The following is a 13575-nucleotide window of genomic DNA, read 5'->3' as shown; positions in this document are numbered from 1 at the left end:
AGCTAGATCAGATAGCTCAAAGACCTCTCCAGCCTTACCTTGAGTGTCTTCAAGGATGGGGCATCCACCACTTCTCCAGCCAATACGTTCCTGTGTTTCACCGCTCTTACTGTAAAATAAATAAATAAAAAACCTTACTTGTATCCAATCTAAATCTCTCCTTTAAAGAGGAGAAGAGACAGTGGCACCGACAGTCCTATACTGATGGCAACCTAATCCACTGAGAGTCATGGACAGAAAAACCCATCTGATCTTACCATAGGAACTGCTTACAGCCCCAAGATTTTAGTGAGACCTCAGAGCTCATAACAGAGAGAATTTCTGAGTTTTCCATAATATTTTATGAGTAATCATTGATTAATCTTCTCCTGCTGAGGCTAAAGCTAGTACTTAGAAGGGGGGAGGGGGACCGAGCTCATTAATGTAAGCAGAATTTGCCTAAGTTGAGGGGAGAAAATGCAGCTCAGATTTTTCCCCTTGACAGACCTTCAGCAAAACTCAGGATCTGATCAACTGAATGTGTAGCAAATGCCTAATTATTTCCTTGCCTGTCTTCAGATAAAAACAACTTTTTATTCTTTTCTCATTACTGAGTTTTTCTCATCAGTGATTAGTGAATAGCTGTACACACAAAAATCTGCCTTCTGATGCCAGAATTGCTTCCTTACTGCTATAAATGGATATTTAGCATAGTTATCTGTAGTGAAACAAGTAAGATTGGTAATACAAGAATTGTATAGTATAAGTGCATTACTGTGCTGGGCTTTTCTTTGTTTTCTGCTTTCAAATATCTTCACTCTTAAAAAATGTGAAAGTAACTATTTTTTAGCAAGTTGCCTGTTGCTGTAGAGAAGGACAATTCTTTTCAACTGCAATGCTGACCTGTCCTTTCCAGTCACCAGAGAAAGTGCTTTCTTTCATGAAAAGCGCATTAGAAAGCTTTAAATCCTACCACTTCTGTAATGATGTGACGAATGCTGTGAAAGCAAATTGCTCTATGGATCCTAATTAATTGGAAGTCAGGTCCACAATTCATCTGGGCTGTAAAAATCAGAATATATTCTAAGGAGTAATAGATGTGTCGCATTTTTTATATCCTTTCTGTTTCTTGAGCCCTTGAACTTTGTGTGCTTTCTTCACTAACTGTGAAAACTAGAGGGTTTTACCTTTAACTGAAAAGATTTTTCAAGCCTCTTGAGGGGAGCTTTAAAAAAAAAAAAAAGAAAGAAAAAAAGAATGTATTGCAAAAGTGTAATAAATTGCTATCTGTGGCAGCACTACATTATTCCTCCTTCTAGTGGCTGGCTGGCTACAGGGAGAATAACCAGAGCTCTTTATTAGCATCTCATTGAATTATTCCATTGGCTTAGCTACTGGGAACTTATGTTTTTCAGACTAACATCCTCCAATGCCCTGCCCACTTGGTAATTGTTGGTGCCCCTGTGTAGGTGGCCATGACTGTGTGCCATGATCAGCCTTGTGATTTTTCAAGGCCACTTTTCTGTGTTCTTGTGTTTTCTGTGTTTTCTTGTGTTCTCAAGCTTTTCCAGTCCCATTTGTACATCACATGATTTCCAGTAGCGGTCATATACGGAAGATGACCCCACTTCTTTAGCATTTCTGTGGTTCCACATGGCACACTGCACCAAATCCAAGCAATTTAACACAGCTGATCTCTGATGCACGTTAAACTGAACAAGTAAATTTGAAGCAGCTTTATTTGTCCAGTCATGGTCTGGTACTGGGAACTGTTCAAATAGCAAGCTGGGTATCAGTGCTTTCTCTGTCTATCAGGGTGTACCTATGTATTTCTGTATGCCAATGGACAGCTTACTATATACATGTCATTAAGAAAAATCCTATATTCCCTTGTGGGTAGTTCAGGAAAACAGAAAGGTGCTGCAGACATGGAATGCCCTACCTACATAGTCCAACAAACAAAATTGAGTGGGTTGTCAGATTGGCACATCACAGGAGAAGCCCAAGACTTGGAACTGATCAGTGCTTCTGAAGTGGACCCCTGAGTGTAACACAGAGACATGATGGTGTTCTGACACTGTCAGACAGGTCTTCTGCCTGTTGCTCTGACAAGAAGAAATGGGATTCATATACATTACTGAAACTTAGGTTTTTTTCCTAATCAAGATGAAAAAAATCTGAGTGGTAAAAATAGTTGCTGTACATACAACAAACATTCAAGGAAGAGCTTGTTTGAGGAAGAAAGCACCTACTAATGAAGCTCAATTAAATTAAGTAACTTCACAGCAAAATTGCAGCCTCCCCTCATATGAACTGTGAGGCTCAAGAAAGTAATGTAGGTTCCATCTTCCTTTGCTTAGAATGGGCATTTTATGCATTAAACTTTTCTGTAGCTTCAGTAGGCTGCAGAGATTTTTCAAAGAGTTCTGTGTTTTCTCAGCGAAACCATTGACTTGAGATGTGCATAAATTGTCGTAAAATCAGAAATTGTTCTCATTTAAAAATTCATTTCTTCTAAAGTACCTTTTGACCATCACATTGAGCATTCTTCACTCTTTATTGTTCAGCTACATTGCTTTGCATGGAGTAGCTGTCTCTGTCTCTGGAGTTGAACTTTATTTTCTCAGTCATTCTGTCTCCTTTGCCTCCAGTAATGCAATAAAAACATGATGCTGCTATTTTTTCCATCAGAGAACCTCAGTCATGTTTGCTAACTTTAATTCAACATCACGAACCCACCTGAGAGGTGCTGTAGGGAAGTATTACCGTACCTGTTTCCTAAGCCTGGGAGTTTATATGACTTTCCCTCCAGGTCACAGCAAATTTCTGTCAGCATCAACATCTGAACTCATGAATCATAGTCCATTGTCCATAGTTTTAAGTGCCAAGAAGAGTTTACTTATTCTGGAAATTTTAGTTTTTAGAGTTTTTTGTTACGGTGTTTTAAACAAAAGCAAAGGTATCTGCGTGTTTTCACTTGAGCAGTGTAGAGGGCCATCTTCACCTTCACCATGTAACCTGTCATTGTATACTGGAAAGGAAAAGGTGTTTATCTCCTTCGCAAATGGTCAACAGGATTCTGATTTATATGGGATAAGTGCACACTGTCAGTCCTGTGTGACAAACAAATTTTATTCATTTTTCCTAAGCAAACACAGAAATTTGTGTGCTTTTCTTTTATCTGACTTCAGAGGACTTAATTTTTTTTTGAACTTTTCATTGGAAAAGAGCAGTGTTCCAATTAAGCAGGCACACTTTTTAATTAAATATGTATTTGGAAATACTTCAGAATGCCAGTTGTTACAGGTCAAGATGCCATCTGACTTCCTCACGTATTTTCCTCCTTTAAAATGAGGTGCATAAGCCCTTTGAATATCTTCCACCCTGAAGAGGATCCACTTTTCAGAAATATTTTTTCATTCTCATCGACTCCATCTGAATCACCACCCTTGACATTAATAGCATGATTAGCAGTGCCATGACTGGTTCTCTATTTCTTAATCTCAGACACAAATAAATGTTTCAGAGTATTTAAATTTTCATTGAATTAAAAGATAACCATTTTAAATAATTGGGGAAAAGTGGGGAAAAGTCCCTTTCAGTCTCCAGGATTTAGCATAATTATGCAAGCTTCTCAAGGTATTTTTATTCCTTTTTTTTCCTCTCATAGCCCAAAATATAATTAATTCTGCTTCCTTGGGATACACTGTGGAAAAAGCTTGGCCAAAGAATAGCTTATAACACATAAGGTCTCTGTTTTGTTGTTGTTTTTTTTTAATACTAATACATATAAAAATACATCTTAAGCAGCGTTTTAAATCTTTTGAACATTTTTCTTATAAGAAAAGTTTTTCTAATGGATATAAACTGCAGACTTCCTGCTGGAGGCTTGCAGTGGTTTGAGCCTGTTTATAAGCACGATTATGAACCAAGTTGTCCAGATACTGATATATTTCACATGTACCTGAAATATTCAGTTACCACTTCACGCTGCATCTCAGTACAGCAGATGGATCTTTCCTTAACCACTACAAAGACTTTGGAATGGAAATAGTGAATTATGAAATAAATATAGACAGCTAGATTTCTTGTATTATCTGGGTTTCTTTCAAGGGATTTCTTTTGAAGTAAAAGCAGCTGAAGGGAAAGTGGTAGCAGCTTCTCTTTGCTGAGGAATAGCTTTGCTAAAGTTCTTTGGAGGGAAAGTCTCCCTGCTCCTGGGGTACTGCTATGGCTGTGATGATTGGAGTAAAAGGGAAAATCTCCTAGAGCAGGAATGACTGCAGCCCAGATAATCAGCAGAGGATTTGTTAGAAGCCCTACTTCACAGCATTATTCTTTTAATTTACTTGCATTCTAGATATTACTTCTGGTAAAAAATGTAGAGAAAAATACTTCTAGCTTCTTTGGTATGACAAGAGAAGCTGCAGGGTTTTTTCTTAGGCAATGGTAACACCCATCTGAATAGTTTCTCCCCTGACAGACTTTTTTAACAGGAAAAGACAGCTGCAGGTCACACCTGAGCTCCGAGCTGTGCTCATTCAGACACAGCTTGAGAAACCCGCAGTGAAGTTATGCAGGAGGTTACTGCTCTGTCTTCTCACCCCCCTTGCAAACCCCTCTGCTGTCAGGAGAGGCTGGCATTCGAGCCAGACATCGAGTTGACTTGGCATTTCAAGTCAACACTTCCCAGGTGTCTGCAGAGAAACAAAACATAGTAAGTCAGAATTACTTGCCTGGAAAATAAGAAAAAGCAATCTTCAGGCACTTTAAACTGCTTAGTGCTCTTCAAATAAAAACCAGCTAAAATAGAGGATACCAAAACAGACATTTAGTGAGAGTGCACGTATAACCTTTGTAAATGCCATCAACAGAAAAGTGAAGATAAAACCCACAACAAGCACCTGTATATATTATAGTGCATCTCAGCAGTTTGCAGGTGTTACCAAAATAGTCACATAGTGTGCTTGTCCCTGGATTGAATCTTCCTTCCTCAAACACTGTATTGGAGACTGTGCTGTTACTCAATGATATATGAGGGTTAGCTCAGCCTCATTGCTTAGTTGTATTTGGTATTTTTCCTTCCTCGTTGCTTTGAGATGTCCTTGCTTTTCAGAGTTTTTCCAATGCTTTTGTTCTATGAAGCACATCTGTACAGCTGGTGTTGAATCTGCATTTTTTTTAGTAGGCATCTGAAAATTTTGAAACAGCAGAAGACTGAATAGGAAGTGAGAAAAACTGTCTCTGTAATACGAATTTTTGGGAAAACACAGGTGGCTGCTTATTCATGTAAAGGTGTTGCTGAAATGGTGCTGACTTGCAAAACTGAGATGTGTTTCAATTATCAGTGGGAGATGTTTATACAGATCTAGCCTGGGTGTTGGGGAATGTCTTTCTGATCAGGGTGTATTGGAGCAGATGCCTGCAGGCTCAAAGCCATGTGGTGCACAGGGGACCATTGCCTGGTTACTGCTCCACATGGAGCTGGGGATGATCACCCCTGAAAATGTGCACTTAAGAATACTCTAAACTTTGACATTCAACAGCAAATCGTTTTTTTTTTTTTTCTTTTTATTTTCCTGGAAAACATCACCTGTAGGTAAACTCTAACCAATATCATGTCAGTTCAGCACAGGAATATGTTCAGTTTTGGGAATTCTGCCCAGAAGATCTCTTTGAGCTGAGCAGGATGCTATCCTCCCACTCCTGGGAGCAAGCTGGTCCTTCTGCAGAAGCCATGGTGCTAAGCAGAGGGCTGGGTATGCAGCTAGCTCTGCAGGAGCCCGGGTGACATTCCTGAAAAGCAACAGATTTCCTGTTATGGTTTGGCAGAGAGCTGCACTTCTTGGGTTTTCCCAGTGGCAGAATTAATCAGACTTTCAATGGAAGAATGAGAGAGACCTAAAAACTAAATTAAGATGTATGGTCTGAGCGTATGGAGACCAGGATTTTTATAGAATAACACAAGGGTTGAGATGGGAAATATCTTGGTTCCAGTTACCATGGACAGCCTTCTATCAATGTTCTAACTAGGAACTACCTAAGAAATTAAAACTTTACTGTTTGCCCCAAAGTACAGATCTGCAGGTGTGCAAGATGTTTTGCCTGTGTTAGCAGTCACCTGAGAGAAGGAGAGAAATGACAGAATGATTTGATGCACTTCTGATAATAGCTACAATTAAAATATTAGAGTGAAGTGGTCCATGTCCAATACCAAAAGCTGTGCCTGTGCAGACCTGGTGTCATCACCTGCCCTACTTCTTGGAGAGACTGCCTTCACACATTTGTGGGTTTGGCTGGTAAAACAAAGTGCTTGACTCAAAAAATTAGAGTTCACAGACTGCAGATGACTGAAATCTCACTAGAGGGGAGTGGTGGCACAAGTCACCAGGAACATGGTGTGATGTGGGATCAGAGGGGTGAGCTGAGAGGAGATGACAGTGTCTTTTGTGACAGAAAATAGAGTGGAGAGTTCTTCAAGATACTGCTGTAGGAGTTTAATGGAAAGAGGGGCTGGGCTGTTGGAGGGGATTTGGAAGAGCAGGCTCTGGTGCAGATGAAGCATCTGTGCCGCCAGAGAAGGATCCCTCAGAAACCTACAGAAGAGCCTGGTGTTATGTTTGATGTAGGTTCAGAGATCTTTTCCAGAAGAAAAGGTCTTTAAAATCTATTTGAGCATAGATTTGGTAAGGTTGGTAATAGGAAAATGAAGCCCACAGCTTTTCTCTGTGGGTCTTCTGAGAGGAAAGCTGCTCTTGTCAAGGTGAGCTCTCTCAGAGATGTTAAATCTTACCATGCTAGGTGTGGAATATCTCCTCTAGTGTAAATAAAAACTGCATGTTGTACAGTAGCAGCTTACCCTGGCATCACTGAGTTGATCTGGTTCATTGGGTTGAGCTGTTTCTACACTACAGCATCTCTTCTCACCTTCCAGAGTGGAAGAGAATACTTGCAACTGTTACCCCCACACACACCCCCACATGGGAATCAACACCAGTGTGTAGACCAGATTTCTGATTAAAGAGAATTGTATAATGTCTGTCTGCATCATCTTCCATCTGCTCTTGCCAACTCAGTTGCATATGGCACGATGTGTCATTTTCGTGCTACGCTCTACTCTTTGACCATGTCTAGAATGCACGGGGATGATTCAGCATGTCAGTGGCAAGTGAAAGGATCCTTCAGTTCATCAGCCTGTTCTTTTGACTTTATGCAGTATCTGAAAGGACCTTTGAATTAAAGGAGGATCCTTGTTTTGATGTGTGTCGATAGTTTTTATGCAGCAGTCAGCTTTGTTTGGTAACATTTTAGCCCTTACAAAGGAGTGAATATGGTTGTACAACATCATCCCCTGTCTTCAGTAAAAAAAGGACCAATTCCCAATCCCAAGCTTCAATGTCTCTTGAGAGAAATGGGTTTCCCTCTCATTAAATCCCGAAGAAGTGGTATCATGGCTGATTCTGAAGCTCAACATGGAGAGTTTGAAAGGCAACTGTGCTTGGCAGAAGCAAGTGCTTGATGGGGGGAGGAGGAAGAAAAAGAAAAAAAAAAAAAAAAAAGTGGATCCAGTCCCTGCTGTCCTCTGTGAAACAAACAGAAGATCTCTGGCAGAACACCATATGCTTACACAAAAAGCTGCAACAGCTGGATATAGACACGTTAGAGAGCTGTGTGATGCTACACTTAGGGACTTCTGAATAGTTGGTTGTTTTTTTTTCCTAAATTGCTTTCTTCTTTAGCCCTACCAGCTTCTGTAAAATCAGGCAGATAGACAAATACACAGTCCCACAGTTTCTACCTTTTCTCATCTGGTGGTATATCCTCTGCATGTCCCACATATCTTTGTGATATGTGCATATTGGTCCATGCAGTAAGGATGCCTTATTAATGGCATCTCTTATAATATTGAAGCAGATGCCAATTTGGGGTAGATAATGCTGACTTGCTCTTCAGCAGATGTTCTTTTTCCAGTTGTCTCCAAGTTTTAAACTTTTCTTTCTCCCACTTGGCTCTTTAGCAACCCACTAAGGACTTGAGAGGGTTACTTATTTTTGTAGCTTCAAGGTAGAAAATTCCCATGAGGAGATTCACTTGATCCTAAACAAAAACAGAACCAGAGATCTTCAAAACTCAGAAAAAAAAAATCTCTGGCGAGGGAGAAGATGCTCAAAAGTGTTTTTGTACTGCTGTTGTCTCTGTCAGTAGCATGACAGCCTTTTGTACACTGCACTGAAAATGCAGCAGAACATGGGTGCCAACATGATTAAATTACCCCAGGCTGCTGATCCATGTCATGGCTGGAGTCGGACGGATGCACTTGAATGACTTTGTTCTGTACATGTTCTTCCCTGATGTCCTTCAGTGTTTGCTCTGTGTCAGACTGCAGTTATTCTTCCTTCTGGCAGAACCAAAATGCAGATGAAACAAATCACAGAGATGTATACTGGGCAGACCCAGTAGTCAGGCTGGAGGTGGGGTGTTCAGCCTACGGTAATCAAGCCTCCAGGAACCAGGCTGTCCATTGAGCTGAGAAACTGAGTAGTGGCGGGTTGTACAGTTGGGCTGGTTTTCTTGTTGTTTGGCTTGGTGTGTGTGCTGTGCTTCTGGGGACTTCTTGTTTGCTTAAAGGCTGGTTTTAGTACACTCCTTTGCTGGCTTCCAGGGGTATTCAGGACATATTTCTACCCCTGCTTATAGCAAGGGGAGGGGAGGGTGGAACTAGATGATCTTAAAAGTTCTGTCCAACCAAACTGTTCTATGATTCTATGACTTTCCCTTTATTCTGCTTTGTCATTTTGTGTTGGCATAGCACCATACCCAGCTGGCACAACCCTGTGCTTTGTACTATGAATCTGAATGCTGATCTGGGGGAAGAGAATCCGGTCTCAGGAAAATTTTTCTTTACAGCACTTTTTCCTGTTATGTTATACATCTAAGCTAAGGGGATGCAGCCACTGTCAGTCTAGTCTCTCCCTGTCTTCATTCAGAAATGAAGTGTTGCAAATGAAAGTGTTTTTCTCAAAAAGCACATCTATGACAGCCTTCCTAAATGAAAAGAAAATATTAAAAGCTAAACTTGCCCATTCTTGTAAGCAGGGAAATCTTTCTTGTCCACTTTGTCATTTCAAAGCCATTTTCAAAGCAAAGAAATTCTTCAAGGAATACATTTAAGCCATTTCCTTTTTAACCTGCTAAGATTATTTTATAGCCTTTAATATATATGTGAATTAGCTAAATCCTAGACAGAATATGAGTCAGAAACAACAAGGCAGTTTGTAAAGAGAATTTATGGCTATTCTTCACTCCTCGCTAATCCTGGTGATCATCTGAGAAGGTGATTGAAAGAATGTATGTTGCAGCAGTGTTAGAGGTGATTATATGTGCATTTTAAGTCCTTTCATTTCTACACCTGAATGAAAATGAGAGACTCAATCTCAGTATGTCTGAAAAGTATAGAACAGAAATCAAAGGGCAGTATGCAGAGGCAGCTTAAATATTTCCTTTGCACATCTGTTTTAGATGATTCGCCAAAACTTATTTTCTGCTTAAATTAGTGCTCTTCTCCTTGTGAGACCACCTCACAGGCTTTCAGTAGTGTTTTGCTTTCACAGGTGGGATACTTTCTTGAGGTACAGTGTCAGTCAGAGATTTTGGCCTTCCTTCACTCAGGGAAGCCTATGTTTCTCACCAGGACTCAGTAAACATATAGGTTTGGTGTTAGAAAAAACATCTCCAAATAGCAGTCAGGCAGTGGCACAGGCTGCCCAGGGATGTGGTGGAGTCACCATCTCTGAAGCTGTCCAAGAAACGTGTAGATGTTGCACTGAGGGACATGGTGAGTGGGGAAATACTGGTGGTGGGTGGACAGTTGGACTGGATGACCTTGGAGGTCTTTTCCAACTTTAGTGATCCTGTGAAACCTCATTTCCACCCCCCCTCAGCACAACTTTTCCAGTCAGTCCCCTTGGGCTCCACAGTAGGGACAAGCAGAGTGTAAGGTCCTGGGAAAGGGCCTGGGTTCTGAGTTCAGGACCACTCTTGCATGCTTGTCCCACATTACCCAGGCAAGCACTGCAGCACAGAAATGATGCAGCACACTAAAGGAGGTCATTGAAGAGGTTCAATAACTCACATCCTTCTGCCAATTAATATATCTAATGCACCCCAAGGTCTGAGTCCCTTGCCTATTACGCTATGTTATGGAAATGTGGATGGCATCAAAAAAGAGTTTAGGTAATGCACAATAAACAGGATATGGAGTTGAACCCATAAGAAAATACAGATTATTTTAATTTGCATGTTATAGGTAATAGAAACTCTGAAAACAATAAATTAGACATTCAGATGTTTTCCTATTGTACACAGCCATATTCCTGACTGAACTGAATGATTTCAAAATTCAGTGGCCTTTCAGATTTTCATTGGAATGTACTATAGAGACTACAGTGACAATTTATTACACGGCTATGAAGATAATATTAATCATCATAAATGGAAACCTGTGGATGTTTCTTCGTCTGTGCTTTAAATTTTATCTCTTCCCCATCGCTACATCTAGTGAAGGAGTGATTGTAGCAATCAGTAAGCAGGAAGCCACCTCCCAGGAGCTGCCAGTATCCTAGTCAGGTTTAAACAACAGATGGGAGGTATGCACAGGCTAAAATTAGTGGCCTCCTGTAAAACGTTGTTCTAGATATTGTTCTTGATATGTGCCAAACTGGCAGGTCATATATTCTGGAAGAAGAGTACCGAGAGAAAGGAGGTAGCTGTGCTGACCACCTACATCTGAAATAGCAGAAAAGTGTTTTCTGTCATGGATGCATGCCCTTGTTTTCTGCAAAGCTGGGAAAACATTCTTAAGCAATGCAAATACATGTAAAAAATGAATTTCTATACCTTTTGTGGGTATGTATTTCCATGACAGTGGTGGTAGCATCTGTGCCCTGGGTGCAACAGCAAAACCTTGCTGCCCTGCATGCCTGCACCTTGATATACCGCTTCCAGTTTTTAAAGGGCACCTGCCTCAGCACTTGCAAATTTCTGTCTGGCACTATCTGTGCACTGAATTTTGCAGTGTACTGCAGTTTATTCTTGTGAGCTCAGCTAATCAGTGAACAGCAACAGCCCCAGGTGACACGTTTGACTAACTGGCAGCTAATCAAGCATATTTGAATTTTGCATGTCACATACTGGCAGCAAACTGTTCACAACATATTCATGAAGTACATTTTGAATTAATTTAAGAAATGCATTTCAGGCAACGCTGATCAGTTTACAGATTTGCAAGGAGTGAGGAAGCTTGCTTGCATCTGAAAAAATAATGTCTGTTGAATTATTCATTCTGTCTTTTTAATTGTTTTATTCTTTTTATTTCTATATTTCTATCAACCAACAGACAGGATTCTTTGTTTTTCCAAGAGATCTATGGTTAGTGTTAGTTATAAAAATGCTGTAGCTGGCAGCGTTTTGTAATGGTCGTTTTTTCATCATTTTCTCTTCGTTCTTTTGAGTCATTTGAAACATTACTAATTCTGACATCTAAAAGGCTTTCTGTTTTTTACATGTGGAATCAAATGGCTTAAGGAGTCAGAGCACATGAAAACGGCTCCTGTGAGTATTGCACTGTGCAGCCACTGAAAATGGCAAGCAAAGGATATGTCTTTGTGATAAAAATACCTAGTAATTAGTATAAGTTTACATATTTTTATTAGGCAGGTAATTAGCAGCCAGACAATGCAGTATTTCAGAGATGGCCTAGATTTTATTACTGTATTGAGCCATTCAGAAATAGGCCCGGTTGCTGAACTACTTAGGTGTGCAATTACACAATGGACTTGTCCTCCTAAAAATGCATTGACAGAAGTGTGCACATCACTGGGAAATTGTTCATACTTATAGCCATCATTAGCTACTTGAATGCAAAATATCTGCAAATGCTCGACAACTTAAACATAAAATGGATTCTCTTCTTTCAGGTCAACTAGGTATGCATTTCTAAACATCAGTTAACCAAGTTTAAGCCTTTAATTAGGTTACAGATATTTTATTCATATACATGCAAGTATCCATGTAAGATATGCCTTTCAAAATGTAAAATTTTGTCAATTTAGTGTGTTGGCTTTGCAATACTTGGAGAATGTTGAAGATATTTCAGTACAAATACCATTTCAATACATTATCTGTTCACTGTTTAAAAAGATATATCCCAAAAAAATTTGTATCGTAAAAAAGACATAAATCAGTTTTTTTGTGACTCACATTTTTATGGGTACCTCAGATTGCGAAGACAACACTTACTGAGCATTTTCAGAGGGTAAAACATCTCACAAATAGAAAATTGTATTTAAATGTTATGAGCCTTGCTGGCTGACTCCTGAGTATTGCAGTTTGTGCACTTTACTTACACTGCTACTTGTCCATCTCATTTGCCACTGGTATTGTAAAGATGGGGGTTGTTTCCACTTCAGAAACACAACTGTGTTTTTCACACTTCTAATTTGACATCAAGTCATATAAAGCTACTTAGCTGGTCTACATTTTCTCAACTTGCACCTTCAGCCAGCATTAAAATATAAAATGAAAGCACATCAAATTCAACCATGATTGTTGGAGTGATTTCATGAGTTAAGCTATGCTGTGAAGTCATTTTGCGTGTTGTGGATGGTCTGCCTGCACTATTTGCTCATATGCCCTTGAAGACTCCATTCCTATTTAACAGGAGCATGCATGAGTCACAGAGCCAGGCCTGATCAATACCAGCCTTTCTGAGAAAGGAACAAGCACTTTAAAAAAAAAAAAATAGAACCTCTGGCCACATCAAGAAGTGTTTTGCAGGTGTGTTGAGGTTACTACACACAGATTTAGTCTCAGGCCACTCCTTTCCTCACCACGCTCTCTGTCTGATTTTGATGGTTGCAGCATTCACCTACCTCTAAGCACTTTCTTCTGTTGCTCTCACCTCAATGGCTCCATTTGGTCTTTTAAAACCTACACATGAAGTTGTTTCAATGTCACTGCTCCTCTCACGTGGTGAAGTTTTTATTGGAATGGGTAGCTACCACCATAAACACAACATAAAATTTTGCTGTGCTGCTCTCAGTAAATAAAATAAAAGTTATGTTACCATTCTACTTAGGCATGGTTTACACATTACTTCTCTCTTTCCACCAAATGAAAGAGATTAATCCAAATGAAAGTGCTGACATTACACAGTATTTGTATATTTATGAAATAAGGATAACAACCTGTTCAAGTACTGCTGTCCCAGTGAAAAGCACTTGCTTATACCCACTTCTGATGAGGCTATTTGTGTTTGATGAAATATTCTTTTTTTCTTTCTTTCTTTCTTTCTTTCTTTCTTTCTTTCTTTCTTTCTTTCTTTCTTTCTTTCTTTCTTTCTTTCTGTCTTTCTGTCTTTCTTTCTGTCTTTCTTTCTGTCTTTCTTTCTTTCTTTCTTTCTTTCTTTCTTTCTTTCTGTCTTTCTTTCTGTCTTTCTTTCTGTCTTTCTTTCTTTCTTTCTTTCTTTCTTTCTTTCTTTCTTTCTTTCTTTCTTTCTTTCTTTCTTTCTTTCTTTCTTTCTTTCTTTCTTTTCCTGCA

At 39.6% G+C, this 13575-nt stretch overlaps 1 protein-coding gene across 6 annotated transcripts in view; it reads left to right on the top strand.

Moving 5' to 3' along the window:
- Positions 1–13575, top strand: part of DLGAP1 (DLG associated protein 1) — a 377818-nt gene that overhangs the window by 267662 nt on the left and 96581 nt on the right. The window lies entirely within an intron of this gene.

The sequence above is a fragment of the Lagopus muta genome, chromosome 3 (genome assembly GCF_023343835.1).
Source record: "Lagopus muta isolate bLagMut1 chromosome 3, bLagMut1 primary, whole genome shotgun sequence".
Classification (NCBI taxonomy): domain Eukaryota; kingdom Metazoa; phylum Chordata; class Aves; order Galliformes; family Phasianidae; genus Lagopus; species Lagopus muta.
The sequence above is the reverse complement of the archived record's forward strand: the minus strand, read 5'-3'. Positions and strand labels throughout refer to the sequence as shown.